Genomic DNA, 14,383 nt, shown 5'->3' on the forward strand with positions numbered 1-14,383 from the left:
CCGCCAATTCGAAGTGTGTGAGCTTTAATCTGCTTCTGGCCTGATGGGCTCGGTGTCCACAGGGAGCTGGGAGGCATCCATTACGCTGGACCGAGGAGATGGAGCGTCTAGGAAATATGTTAATGCCGCAGTCCTCCCCGCCGGCCCGCCCCTGCCCTTGCCTGTCTGACAGCCTCAGAAAAAGTGACATTTCAGCAGAGTGTCCTCCTATCAGGGCATCCAAAAATTCACTTCTATTCATTGCATTAAACTTTTTTTTTTCTTTTTTGAGAGTGGATTGAGCAATTCACTTGTTAAAAATGGGAGAGCTTTTTTGGTTTGCTTGTTGGGTCCTGGGAGAGGTTGATTTTTGTGCACAGAAAACCCCACTTAATCGCTTAAATAATGTAACCACTAATGTTTAAAATTAATACGTGAAATATTAGAGTTACATATTTAAAAGTCTATTTTCCTTAGGGATTTGATTCCCATCTGTATAATTTATTCGATTCGTAAATGTGGCAGATTCAGAAACAGTTTTGTAAGGGAGACTTTGCTTAGAATTTGGTCCCATTCACAAAATTTTTTTAAAGGTTCACATATTTCAAATTGGTTTTATCGGTTGAATATATCCTATTTCCTATTTAACTTCCTCAACTGTCCAACTGACAAACTTTACTAGTTATTTTAATACAGCAGTCCTGATAAACTCAAACCAAGGTGAATCCCAAGGTTCTCTTAAATGTCCAAACTGAATATAGGTTTAGTGAGATGTGAACTAAAATGTACAAGTATGACTCAATTACCAATCAATATGTTTAATTGTAATTTAAAAGTGACTTGTTTTTCCCATTGGCTGAATTCTTAAATGTCATAATACATTCATTGGTCAATAGGTCCCTTAACAATAGGGATTATGTTCTGTGATAGGCTTCACTGGGTAATGCTCCTGCTGCCTGACTGTCAGAGTATAATGGCACAGACCTAGGTGGGGTAGCCTGGCAGGCAACTTGCTTCTATATTACAGCCTACTGGGCCCACCTTCCTGTACAGTCCATCACTGGCTAAACATTAAATAACACACGAGTGTACTTAAAGAATAAAATATGCCCAGACTCCCTAATACTAAATATAATGCTATATTTGCATTTGGTTTTCTTAAATATTTCTATACTTATTTCTAAATCTTCCTCAAGTTAAAATATTCTTATTCACAAAAGCAAAAAAATGTAGTTAGATGTAGTTTTGGGTTGTATTGCTGAAAGCATGGTCTCAGCTTGCTGAGGATATGGGTCGCCCTTTCTGGTCTGCAATATTGATAGGAAATGAGGAATGCTGTCTCCAGTAGATGGATAAGCAACTTCAAAATCTAAAGAACAAGGTAGACATGTAGCCCGTGTTCTTCAGTTTTAAAATAAATCATTGCTTAATGTTCAAGTCCATTTAGATTTTATAAACATACTCAAACTTACTATAATATTGAAATGAACATTTTCATATTTTTTGCTTCTAAGTTACAAGTGATTTCTAGTCAAAACCTAAAGTTTACACAAAATTTAAAAACCTGTTTTAAATTAAAGTTTAAAATTCACAAAATAAACAAAATACTGCAACAAAACTCCAGTTTCTCTGTATCCACTGCTCAGTTCTAATAATGGTCAACTCCTGAATGTTGGCCAGATGATTGTGTCCATTAACAAAGGAAGAGAGCTTTTTTAAAAAATAGTTATTTACCATTACTACACCTAAGAATATTAATATTATCAAATACCCAGTGTTTGAATTTCTGATTCTTTCATAAATTTGTGATACAGTTTGTTTGAATCATGATCTGAAGGTGAAAAAAACATTCTACTCACTACAATTGGTTATGTGACTTTTAAGCATCTTTTTATGTGTAAGACCTTCCTCCTATCTTTTTTTTGCAATTTGTATATTGATGAAAAGAATTTATCCTATAGGGTTTCTCACAGTTTTTGCTGATTGCATTCCTTTTGTGTCTACTTAAACATTTTCCTATCTCTATTTCCTGTAAATTATCATTTTAGGTAAGACTATAGTTGTGTTTACTCACATGGAAGCACATAAGGTCTGTCCATTTATGGGTCCCTTTCTCTCTTTGATATCAGGAGATAATGATGATCAGTGCTTAGATTCATTCATTCTTCTGTGAAAAGAAATATCTCTTCATTGTTGTTTACCTACCAGCACAATTCACATAGAAAGGCAAAATAACTCTTTATTCTGTTCCCATATTTACCAATTTTCAAAACATCATGTTCTTGCAGGAGAATCCTCCACTGATGATCAGCTAATTCTGTTCTTCATTATGAATTCATAGATTTAAACAATAAAAAAGTAGCCCTATTTTTAGATGTCTTGTTCTCCAATGAAAAATCATTACTCCCAACTCATATAGTCTACCAGTTTATGCCTCAGAAGCTTTGATTTTAGGTGAGAGTTGACGGGAAAACATTGTGGAAAAGGACTATTAGGAAACTTTCATGACCTACAATCTAGACAATGTAAACTATTACCTTTTACAATTGCTGTGTGTAGATAGAAATAAAAATGTTATTGGTGATTTTTATTTACTAGACTGTTCAAAACATTTTAATTGTACTAATGCATATTAACTAACTTAATCCTTATATCGATAACATTATTTACCCCCATTTTACAGATTAATATACTGACATGATATATTCATAATTAAGTAATGTGCCCACCATTATCCAGCAAATAAGTAGAGAGATTGAGATTTCATTTCAGAGCCACATTTTCTCACAGTAACATGTTTTTGCTTTTGAAACTTATGCATTGTAGAAATTTCAATAACGAAGTAACTCATCTCTGTTTTGAATAGCAAGGTACTTTAAATCCCTGCTGGCATTGATAAAAAAAATGAAAGCAATTCATACAAACCAAGGACTAGAGCAATCAAAGATATTATTTCTGGCAAAAAGAAAAGATGATCTTATTTATAAATGTAATAAAGAACTTTAGGATGAAAGTACAGTGTGAACATTTTTAAAACATTCTGAATTTAAAGATAGTTGGAAACCAGCATGGTGGAGCAGAAAATTTTAGTAAGAATCAGATATATTGAGATATAAATCCAGCCTCTCTACTGACTAGTAACATGTCCTTGACATTTATTAATATCCCTGAAGCTTGGGTTCCTTGTCTGTAAAATGGGATGAGTAACATCAATCTCTTTATTCAATTACTTAATTGTTGGATGATGTCCTGTATATATTCAATAAAAGGTGACTTCTGAGCTTTTAACTTATGGAGTATTTTAATATTCTATTTCTTGCATTTTTTAGTTAACTGAGTTTTTAAGCTCTCTTGTAGAAATTAAATAAACTTGAATTAGCCTCTGAAAGTAAGACTTTTTTTCTTTTAAATAAAGGATAGTTAGCTTTGTCAGTTTACTCTGGTTCATTCCTTTTATTTCTGCCCAGTCTTTTAAGAAATAAGAGAAGAAAAAATTTAAGGCAACATAATCTACATTCGATTACAATTTGTAATATGCTGTGGCCATAGGGAGTGCTGAACAAAGGAGGAAAGTGGTTATAGAGAGTGGAAAAGTGGAATGTGGAGAGAGGAGGCCCTGTTTCCAGTATCTTTATCAAAGTAAGGTAATGAACAAGGAGAAACTTTCATACATGTCAAGACAGAAGGGAATGGAAATAGTGACATAGTCAATAATAGGCATCAAATTCACTGCCCAACTGTGTACATTTGCAGTTTACATTTATTAAATAACACACACACAACCACACCTATCTACATACACATATAGTACTAATTTGCAGTATCCTATCAACTGGATAGTAATGGCTGGTGTGAAGATACTGACCCTTTACTTCCTGTGCTAGTCCCATGCACTTGCCATTGTTCACCTCCATACCAGCACCCTGGCATGTCTGTAATGCCACTTTCAAGCCAAACAAATAAAAACAGCACTGGAGCATTAAATAGCAGTGTGAGGCCAACTTGCCTCTGCACCTATTCAAGATGAACTGGAAAAATTTTGTTCAACACACCCACGTATGAGGAATGTCATATATTCATTAAAGAAATTAAATTGTATATGACTCCATGCCCCTAGTTGCTCAAGTGCAAGATACCCTATACTTCCCAGAAATCTTAGGGAAGGCTTCCATTTTAAAATCAAGAATTTCTGGGCCTCCCTGGTGGCCTAGGGGTTAAGTCTCAGCACCATCACTGCTATGGCCTGAGTTCAATACCTGGGCAGGAAGCTAACCACATATGGTGCAGCAGACCTCTCCTGTCTCCCCTGCTGCTCCCCTCAGCAGTGTAGTTCAGTAGATCTACATGTTCTGCTTCCCAGTCTGTCTCCACTAAATCCTGTTACCACTGCTCCCCACCTCTCCACACCTCTGGCCTACACCCAGTTCTTCTATGCAAAAACAGATAAATAAAATTTTTAAAAATAATTATTTCTACAGATATTCTGATTGTCTAAATGACATGGTCAGTTTAAACGAAGAAGATTTAGCTTCCTCTGTGTCTAACTTGCCTGGAGGGGATTTTTTCACTATTCATTCATTTAACAAACATTTATGGACCACATATCATGCGCCAGGCATTTTCCTAAAGATAGGATAAAACAGACAAAAATCCATGATTCCATGAAATTTATCTCTTTATTGTCTATTTATCTCTGTTCAGAGTAGAAATCAAGTAAAGAATAGTCAGTGCTAAGAACTAATGAGGCAGTGAAAAAGACATAGCATCAGGACAGAAGGTTAACATTTTAGAAAAAGTGGCCAGAGAAGGTCTTACAGAGAAGGTGAATAAAGACCTAAAAGAAATCAGAGATTTTGGTACACAATTTGAGGAAAGGCATCCATAAAAAAGAGACCTCTTGTGTGCAGTCCATTAAGTGGGAGCAAGCTTGGGTACTCAGACACTCAGAGGCCAGTGGGGCTATGTGGAGTGAAAGAGGGAGAAAATGACAGAAGTGAAGTGAGAGTTAAAAGGGACTTGATAAGAAAAGGCCCCATAGACCCCCACAAAGCTCCTGAAAGCTGTGGCATCAAAATGATAGCCAGATCCCTGTCATCACACCCACTCTCTGCTGACCAATCTCCTCTTTCCTTCAGTCCTGCCTGAAGCTCACCTTACTTTTCAGGGGTCATCCCCAATTTTTGTAAGTGCTCCAGTCCATGCCTGTCCCCACAAATAAGCAGAGCTTTTTTATAGGCAATCAGCCTAGGAACCTAAACAAAAGCCTTAAAGCAGAGTGTCAGGTGCCTGTTTTCTACCTAAAGGAACTTTATAAATGGCACCACGCAAGAGAGACCAGAACTCATACCCCATGGTTCAACCTTCTAATCCCAAAAGGAAAGTAAGGACAGGGAAAAAATATTCTCCTTTGGAAGCAAGAACACAGAAATCAGCATGTCAGCAAATTATTCTGTGGCCCCCGGGGATGTGGCAGGCTCTGAGGAGAGTCCCTTCCATACATTATGACAATATGGTTTCTGGCAATTTCTGCTTTACCATCTATTTTACCCTGTTTAAAATGTAAAGATGGAGAAAGAGATTAATTTGTTTCATTTTCCATCTCCGGCTTCTATGATATAACTTGTCACAAAGTAGATGCTCACTAAATGACTGAATAGTGAAACATGTGGATGACAAGGATAATAAATATTTATGTGATCTGTAAAAGAATCAGTTGCTCTTGAAAGCCAAGGCAAAAGAAGGGGTTTTGTGAAATGACATAACCTATCTTGAAAGGGTGATTCAAAGTCATAGAGTTATTGTGTCAAAAACCACTGGCTCTCTCCCAATATCCACTCTCCTCTTCTAGAGTTACATATTTTAGCTGGACTCAGATGTAGTCAAGGAAAAAAAGACCACTTTCCCCCACAACTCTTGCATCTTAGTGTGGTCATGTGATATATTCTGGCCAATGGGATATTTTAAATAGCTACGGAAATACTTTGTGCCTATCAAAGGAATAAAGAAATAATCTTGCATTCCTTCTTCCTGGCTGAAATGAGGATAAGAGAGTGAACCATTTTGAATCATGCTGTCCAAGCAACACTCTATGGCTGGCAAAGTTAAGAGATGGGTGAGTATGTACCTGATCTGTCTAATCTCTAAAGTAATATTAGACTGCTAAGCCTGGACTGAAAATCATTGTCATTGTGAGTCCTGATTATAATAACTGAACCCCTATCCTAACTAAATTGGCAATCTTTCATTTCCTGCTTTATTAAGACTGACAAAGCAAATAAATACAAGATGAAACAAAATATGGCAAACATAACCAGTAAGAAAAACAAGGAAACCCTGAATCCTATAGATTCCATAATCTAAATATTTTTTTTCCAAATCGCCCCTTCACCCTAACCTCCCATCACTCCACTGCCACTGACTCTTGGTAACCTGAAAATAAACTCACTGCTTCCAATTCTAAATTCTTCAAATGAAGCCATTGCAAATCAGAGCAGATTTTTTATGAAGAAGAAAGGTGATTGGGTCCTTTGATTGCTCCAGGATGCTTTCAAGATCCCCAATATCTTCAATAGACAGTTCCAATCAACACAGGTATCGTTTCAAATCACTTTTTATGATCTAGTAGTCTCTGCCTTCTTTGCAGCCCATCTTCCCTTGTGATCTCCTCACTTCCAACCCCAAAATCATGTCTTATGTATGCTCCCCCTACTGACTTTAGAAGCATTCCTGCCAATGTGTTTTATGGTAACTCCCTACTCCATCCTTCCTTTAATGTTTTCTCTGATTTTCCTCAGGAACCATTATTCCACTGTGTTCTCAGAGAACCTTCTGGACACCTCTATAGTGGGAATTAGACTGCAAAGCTTATGTATCTGCTCCCCTTGACTGAATCTTTACATGCTTTGAAGGCAGGTCCTGTGAACCTGTATTTTTTCATCTCTAGTATTCAGCACCGTGTATACCATAGATACTCAGTATAGATAGCCACTCAGAAAATGTTAGACAAATGAGTGAGATTTAATTACACAACTCTCCCCATGTCAAAAGTATCTCCCTTTTTTCACACTAGTATTCTTGGCTTAAAATATTTGGAATATTGACTCGACTCTCCCTTTTCACTTTAATCTGTAAGTCAAACTAGGGCAGTTCCAGAAAGGACAAAAGGCATCTACAAAGGGCCTCTGCCAACACTGATCACTTAACCAATTCAAAAGGACGTCTGCCTGAAAGCAGAGCCACTGCCTTTGCTATTGCAGAAATCTAAATCAGAACAGAAGGATTTCTGCAATCTCAGAATTCTTACTTAAAACTGTTAATAGCAGTAGAGGAGCAAAGGAAAAATTGTCACCGTTATATGCAAAAAAAAAAACAAAAAACAAAACAACTTTAATTGGCAAAATTAAACTTCTAATAGTCAAAGCTATATCAAAGTGGCTGAACTCCTTTTGGAGCTGAAGTGACTTGGATAATAGAAACCACATCTGATGTATTTTAAGGTCTTCTGTTACCATATGTGCTCCACTTCTAGTGACAGATGGGTATTGATATTTTTTTTCCTCAACTGCACAAAAGCTAGCTGAAGCATATGCAAAACTCTTAATGGCATTAAAGTTTTGCCAATTAAAAACATGTTCAAGCATTTGATATAGTACTTGATAACATGTTTCACAAGTTTCATGCTAAATTTTAAATCATAATTTTTATTGCATTGTTTGTCAAACTAGTGTGACTAAAACAATGATCACATGGGTCATATTTTCAGCCCTTTAATCATGTTGGCATCTGTCAAATTTAATAATAAAAAAGACAGTTTTAAACAGTTACCGAAAAAAATGAAGTATTAATTATGAATAGTGTACCTAAAAGGAGATCAAGATTCAAGTTTTCATTGTATCCCATCCATCCTGAAGATGAACAGATTTGGGTGGGGGAATAAGCTATGAGCAGAAAAGTATCAGCCAACTGATTCTCCAAAATTACATTTTTTTGAACTAATTGTGAGATTTAGAGTAATTCCTATTGGATGGGATGATTTTTCTTAGCCAGATTTTGGGGTTTGTTTGCTTGTTTGATGTAAGCACATTAAGTCTCTTAATTTGTCCCTTGCTCCTTGGCCTGGGCTGGTTCTCTGGATATTTGATTGAGATTTTTGTAAAAAGCATTTTACCTTTTGATCATCCTATTTTTTCCATTATTTATGCAAATGAATTAAAAGACTCAGTGGGCTTTCTTCTAAATATAGTAGAAATTTTCAGATGGTCTACATGTTTTAATACATTTGCAGTTTTCCTTGTTAACCAATTTCATCAAGCTCCCCTTTGCCAAGTTGCTACCTCTTTTGCAATGACCTCAAGAAGATATTAGGGGAGGAAGGAAAATGAAGAGTCCGGGGAAACAGATCAATAAAATCTCCCAAATGAGTCAGCATATAGTTATTTTAAATTCTTCCAGAATCAATCAGGCAAATTTATGGAAGTAATTTTTGGAGTTAACGTCATTGAATCAGGATATCCAGACAGGTGAAAACATTGGTAAAAGCCTGAGTCAATTGACAGACCCTGGATTAGAACTCCTGTTTTCTGACTGCTGTAGGGAAGTTCACCTTTTGCACCACACTATCGCATACTCCACTGCCTCCTAAAAACTGCTGCCCTGCCTTCCAACTGGAAAAAGCACTTTCAAGATCTAATTCACTGACATTCTGCTCCATGGAAGAAAGATAACCCTGATGGTAGGAACAAAAAAGCCATACAAGATCAACAATGACAGCTGTGAGAAAAGATCGTGGATGTCGCAGGTTAGAAAAAGATTGAACTTTTCGAACTGGAATATTACACTATCCTCTGCAATGGCTTGGTAACACTTAACATTTATTAAGGATGGTCAAGTGACTGTCATCCCAAATCCCTGCTTATGAGAGTGATTAGCAATGAGCAGTGGCAATATTCTTAGAGGACAGTAGACTGAAAAGGAAGAAAAGTCAAGAGTTCTTCAGCCTCATTTCCCTTTTTGCAGGCAAAGAAGGAAGGCTCAGCAGCCTGCTCCTGTTCCACAACACACACCGCTGAGTTGCTAGGCTAGAGTTTTTACAGAGACCAACAGAATTTTTCATTCCGGTCTAACCATGGAAATGTTGCCAAAATCTTCAAGCCTGAACTCTGCAGGAATGAGAGAACAGTTGGCTCCTGCATCTGAAATAGGCTCTGGCAATGGTGATGCATGTAGCTAGGTCGCATTTTGCAAAATAGAAGCCATTATCTTTAGCATATCAACCAGACAAAATTAAATTGTAATGACATGGAGACATCCAAAAGCAAGCTATTTTGTCTTCAGTTAGATTCAAAGAAGTGTAATCGAGATTACCAATTTGAAAAGAAGTTTAGACAAGCAATAAACATGGCTAGAAGAAACATGGAATTAGAAATTTAAAAACCACTAGTCTGAATTTTAATGTCTGGTAAATAATATTTCAGAAACCCAAGTAATGTACTACAATGCATTTTTCTGGCTTTAGATTATGGGAAAGGGGTGTGAATTTTCTTCAGATTTCACTGATTAACCAAATTCTTTCATTAATAGATTTTAATTTGCATTTTAAGAAATAAATATAAAAGTACTCTAACTCATAAAATGTAAGGGATTCATACGCTCTTAGAAAATTGCTTACACAAAGAAATAATGTCATTTTACGCTGCAGATCTTCTTTAATATAAGAATTAGGCCTCTGCTGAGAGAGGAAAAAAAAATTTAGAATAGATAAAAATCAAATCAGCAACTGTGGTGATTTTAAAAGAATAACTTGTATCTATTTAAGATGCCTAGAAGAAAAAGGAAAGAGAAGGTCATCCAGTGGGCATTTCCTAATAGTCAAATCCTTCCTAAGAGAACTTCCCCAGTTTTCTGTTTTACAACCACTTGATTAGATTTTGATCAGAAGAGCTAATGGCTAGTTAACTTTGGCAACCTTAGTCTAAAATATTGACTGCCACACTTGAAAATGAACTGCAAGTGAACTTTTTAAAAAATTCCACCTCTTTTAGCAATCTCTGATAAAGGGTGGTACTGATCAAACTAAAAGAAGAATCAGCAATTCCCTTCAGAACAACTGTATGTCCTTTAAGTTCTAAAGATAGTTCCTTCTCCTGGCGTGTAACCACAATAAACTATGTTAAAGAAGGCATTTTTATGAACCTTCTCTCCAAAGTCCAGCTAAGTACCTGTAACTTATGTAGACATACATGTACTCTAGTCAGAAGACACAAATAACCTTTTGAAAAAATATTAAATCAGGTGTCACAAAAGAATATCAAAGGAATTTTATGTCATATTATTCACTTAATGGCTAACGTTAACTTCATATTCACAAGAAGAAGTTGAGGTATAATCATTTCCCCACATTTAGTTTGGTGTAAACATCACAAATAAAACAATGGGAAGAATACAGCCACTTAAAAAAAATGTGCTGAATTGTTTCTCCCAGGAGCGATGCCATTCCTCTTCTAACCATAGAATGAAGAAGCCTTTTAGGTTCATTGCACAAATGTGGAATTGAATATATATTGCCTTTATAAAGTTTTAAATCCAAAGATCAATGCCTCCCTTTCTACCACTTGGGTCGCACATCTACATACTTGGTACCACCTTGATGGACCCAGTACTGTTTGTCTTATACATAAATAACCTCAATCTCCCCTTGACTGACCTTTCAACATACATGTTTTCATCTCTCCAACAATTTGTTCCCTAGTTCCCATTTGCTCTCCATAGTAAATCCAAGTTACTGGATGCAGGCAGAAGGTCCTCCATTTATCACCTCTTCCGGGTCAATCTGAGAGTGTGACAATCTATAATGGTTCTTGTAAATAAATAGAAAGCTAACATTTGAAAGAGATAAGGCAGCTGCCAAAGTTGGCCAGTGTCCAAGGCAGTAAGTAGTTTAGTCAGTAGGAGAAACTTGGGTTCAAGAGCAACCTAGGTATAATGCTTCCTACAGGCACTAGAAGGAAAGAAAGTGTATATGTCAGTATACCCTGGATATAAAAGTTTTGCTGAAAATAAACCTAGACCAGGATTAAAGGCAGCTGGCTTATTTATTTTTAAGTTTTTATCTTATTCATAAGCTTATCAAATAGCTTAACTAACAAATGCACCAACTCATTCTCTGGTCTGGATTTGAGTTACACTTGGCCTTGACAAATACTGTCCAGATGTTGGCAAAATTGTGCCTGCTTTCAACAGAAGGTCAATAAACTGAGAAAACTGGCTTTGTGTTTTCAACAAATTTACTGGTCCAAATCCTAGAAATGAAATTAAACCACAGTAGGGATAATAAGGGCTTGAGATAAGGAGGAAGAGCCAATTTTTTTTCCTGCATTCTCCAAGCACAACTATAATTTCTCTACAAATTAATTTACATTCTGTAGAGAGCTGTTAACTATTAAGAAGATAAGAGGAAGAGTAAAGTGGGGAGGCAAGGGAGAGAAGCGAAGATAAGTATGGGTCCGGAGACCAAAAAACCATAGGGTACAAAGCAAAATTAAAACATACTGAACAATGAGTATCCACACTTCCCCTCAAAACAACTATACAGAATCCCCACTCTCCTCCCTTCCCTTTTGCACATGTATATACTCTTCCAATTTTAGGGCTACCATACATGCAAGTAAATATAGCATGCAAACATTTGTGCTTTTTTTTCTTAACCTTTATGACAATAATCAGATATTTTTCTCAAAGATTACAATGCTAAGGATTCTAAAGCAAATTCACTGTGTCAGAAAAATACAGTGTCAGAAAAAATCTCTGGGAGTCATTTGATCATCTTTAAAACTATCTTTATTATTTTAGATCACCAAAGGTGATCTAAAATTTTACCATCTAAACAATGACCTAAACACTTACCAACTTTTTTATATTGGACACCAAACTGGGAAGTTTACATTAAAATGCTTCTTAAAACCTTTGTCAGAAGCAAAATGAATCACTTTATGAAGCACTCACAAAGAACTTACATGTGTACACATTCAAACACAGATGAAGTGTTCCCAAAAAGTGTTCCAAAAAAGATAAACCCATCCATATGTGCACAATACAGGTAAAGTAAAGCAAACCACTAGAAAGGATCAGCAGGCCAAATAAATTGATTTAGCATCCCATGATACAAAATTATACAACAATCAAGTAACCTATAATATAAAATGTTTATTATGACAGAGGTTAAAAACAGATTAGAAGACATAATGGAGGAAAATAACAATACTACTTAAAACTGGAGGACTTGAACATAAAGTGATAGAACATTAAAATGAAAATTTGCCATGAAATGCTCACAGAATCCAACACATAAACACAATAGAAAGGTGAAATTATAATATTAGTCAAAGCTAAATCTAGATGAAGGAAACCATATGGCATGTAGCACATGGCAATGAAAAAGGGGTAATATGCCAAATGGTAGAGAAATGCAAGATAATATATGGAGGTATCAACATATAGTAATTGAATATTCAGAAAATTAGAGAATGGAGAGAGGCAAAATTTGAAGAAATAACTGTTAGGAATATTCTGGAACTAAAGTAAAGATAAAGATCTAAGTGTTCAAAAGAAGTAACTTGAGTATAAACCAGGAAAAGTGAAAAAAAATACTTTGATATAGTATTGCAAAATAGCAGAACTTCAGAGATGAAGATAAAAGCCTTAAAAGCAACCAGTGGAAAATGCAGAATACCTAAATAAATAATCAGGAAACCTTTGGAAAACATCTACAAAGTGTTGCTATCAGTGTAGAATCCTTTTACCTATGCAGCTATGCAAGAAAAGGAAAATTTTCTTTAGATATATTCAAATATAGGCTGAGAGAAGGTCTACCCCCTACTGAGAGTCTGCTACTCACAGGTACCCTAAGGAAAGAACAGAACAATGGATGGGTGTGGGAAGCAAGGGAAGCAAGACATTCACAAGTATTTTGGCACATATAAATAGTCACTAGATATAAATATTAATATTAATAATGACTAACTGGTAAAATAGTTTGGAAGATGGAGATGGGAGATCAGAGATGAAGTTAAGTATTTTCAACTGCTTGGGAGTGATCTAGGGATAAAAATTTTAGAGTTTTTACAATCAACTATAATTATTTAAAAATTGAACAATAACCACCAAAAAGTGGAAGCATACTATAAACAATAAAAAGAATAGAGGAAAAATAAGACATAAAGAAATCTAACCCAATAGAAGGAATGAGAGAAGTATAAAAGAAGCAAAAAAATTTATAAGAATGACAACATTAAAAAAAACATTAAATGAGATTAATGCCAGAAATATTTCAAATACATATGTAAGCACAATAAATATTAACACATTATGCTTATCTGTTAACAGATTCTGTCTGAATAAAAATAATATTGATATTAAGCTATATTAATTTTATAATAGACATAAAATAAATGACAGAGAGTAAAGAGCAAAGAAAGATATGAGCATTCAGAAGAAAGGTAATGTAGCACTATCAATATTGGAGAAAAATAGCTTTAACATAAAAAAATTATTCTAGGGTATAAAGGTGTAATTACTTAATAATAAAAGGAATATTTTACCAGGAACATTATCAATTCTGAATTGTAGGCAAGTTACACTATAACTATACAATGTATAAAGCAATAATTGACAGAATTTTGAAAATAATTTTAAAAATTAACAACTGTTATTTGAGATATTAACATGACACTCAGAAACTAAGAGGTTATACAGAGAAAAGAAACTTCATAGATATAGAAAATTTGAATAAAATAATTAAATGATTTTTAACAATAGGGAATACTTATTCTTTTCAAGCACACGGGAACATTCATATACATAAAGTTGACATTTTCTCTCTTATACATAATACTTGAAGAGTAGCAAAGGGCAAAAAAGCTCCCCTCTCTGAATGTGACTAGAATAATCTTGAAATCAAAACCAGAAAAAAGCAGAAAAAACTAAATTTATATCTCAATGTTACATATAAACAGGGCTCCAAATTTCTTAAAAATTTATTAGCAAGCCAAACTCATTTTTCTGAATATGTTTGTTCACTACAAACAAGCCAACAACATTTTGTGACCAAGCAACTTTTGTCCTAGGAATGTAAGAATGGCTTAACATTAAAAAATATACTAGTATGATTTATTACATTATCATTTAAAGTAGAAAAACAATTTGGCCCTTTTAAATATGCAGAAAAGAAATTTGAAAACAATAAAATATTTCATTCCTTTGTTAAAAACAAAACAAAATGACAACAAAAAACACCCTCCTGGCAAATGTAGAATAGAATGTTATTACCTTAATCTGATAAAAAGTCTAAAGGTGAAAGGTTTAAAACTTTTTTTTTAAATCAGTGGGGAAAAGCAAGGTCATCTACTCT

The 14,383-nt window shown here is 35.0% G+C and overlaps 1 long non-coding RNA gene across 1 annotated transcript in view; it reads right to left on the reverse strand.

Moving 5' to 3' along the window:
* Positions 1–2,064: 2,064 nt before the first annotated feature.
* Positions 2,065–14,383, reverse strand: part of LOC129144908 (uncharacterized) — a 62,845-nt gene continuing 50,526 nt past the window's right edge. Inside the window, exon 3 of the long non-coding RNA XR_008549718.1 lies at positions 2,065–2,146. This is a non-coding gene — a long non-coding RNA (uncharacterized LOC129144908). The remainder of the gene's footprint in view (positions 2,147–14,383) is intronic.

Source organism: Talpa occidentalis, unplaced genomic scaffold, assembly GCF_014898055.3.
Source record: "Talpa occidentalis isolate TD23 unplaced genomic scaffold, MPIMG_talOcc4v2.1 talOcc4.11, whole genome shotgun sequence".
Taxonomy (NCBI): domain Eukaryota; kingdom Metazoa; phylum Chordata; class Mammalia; order Eulipotyphla; family Talpidae; genus Talpa; species Talpa occidentalis.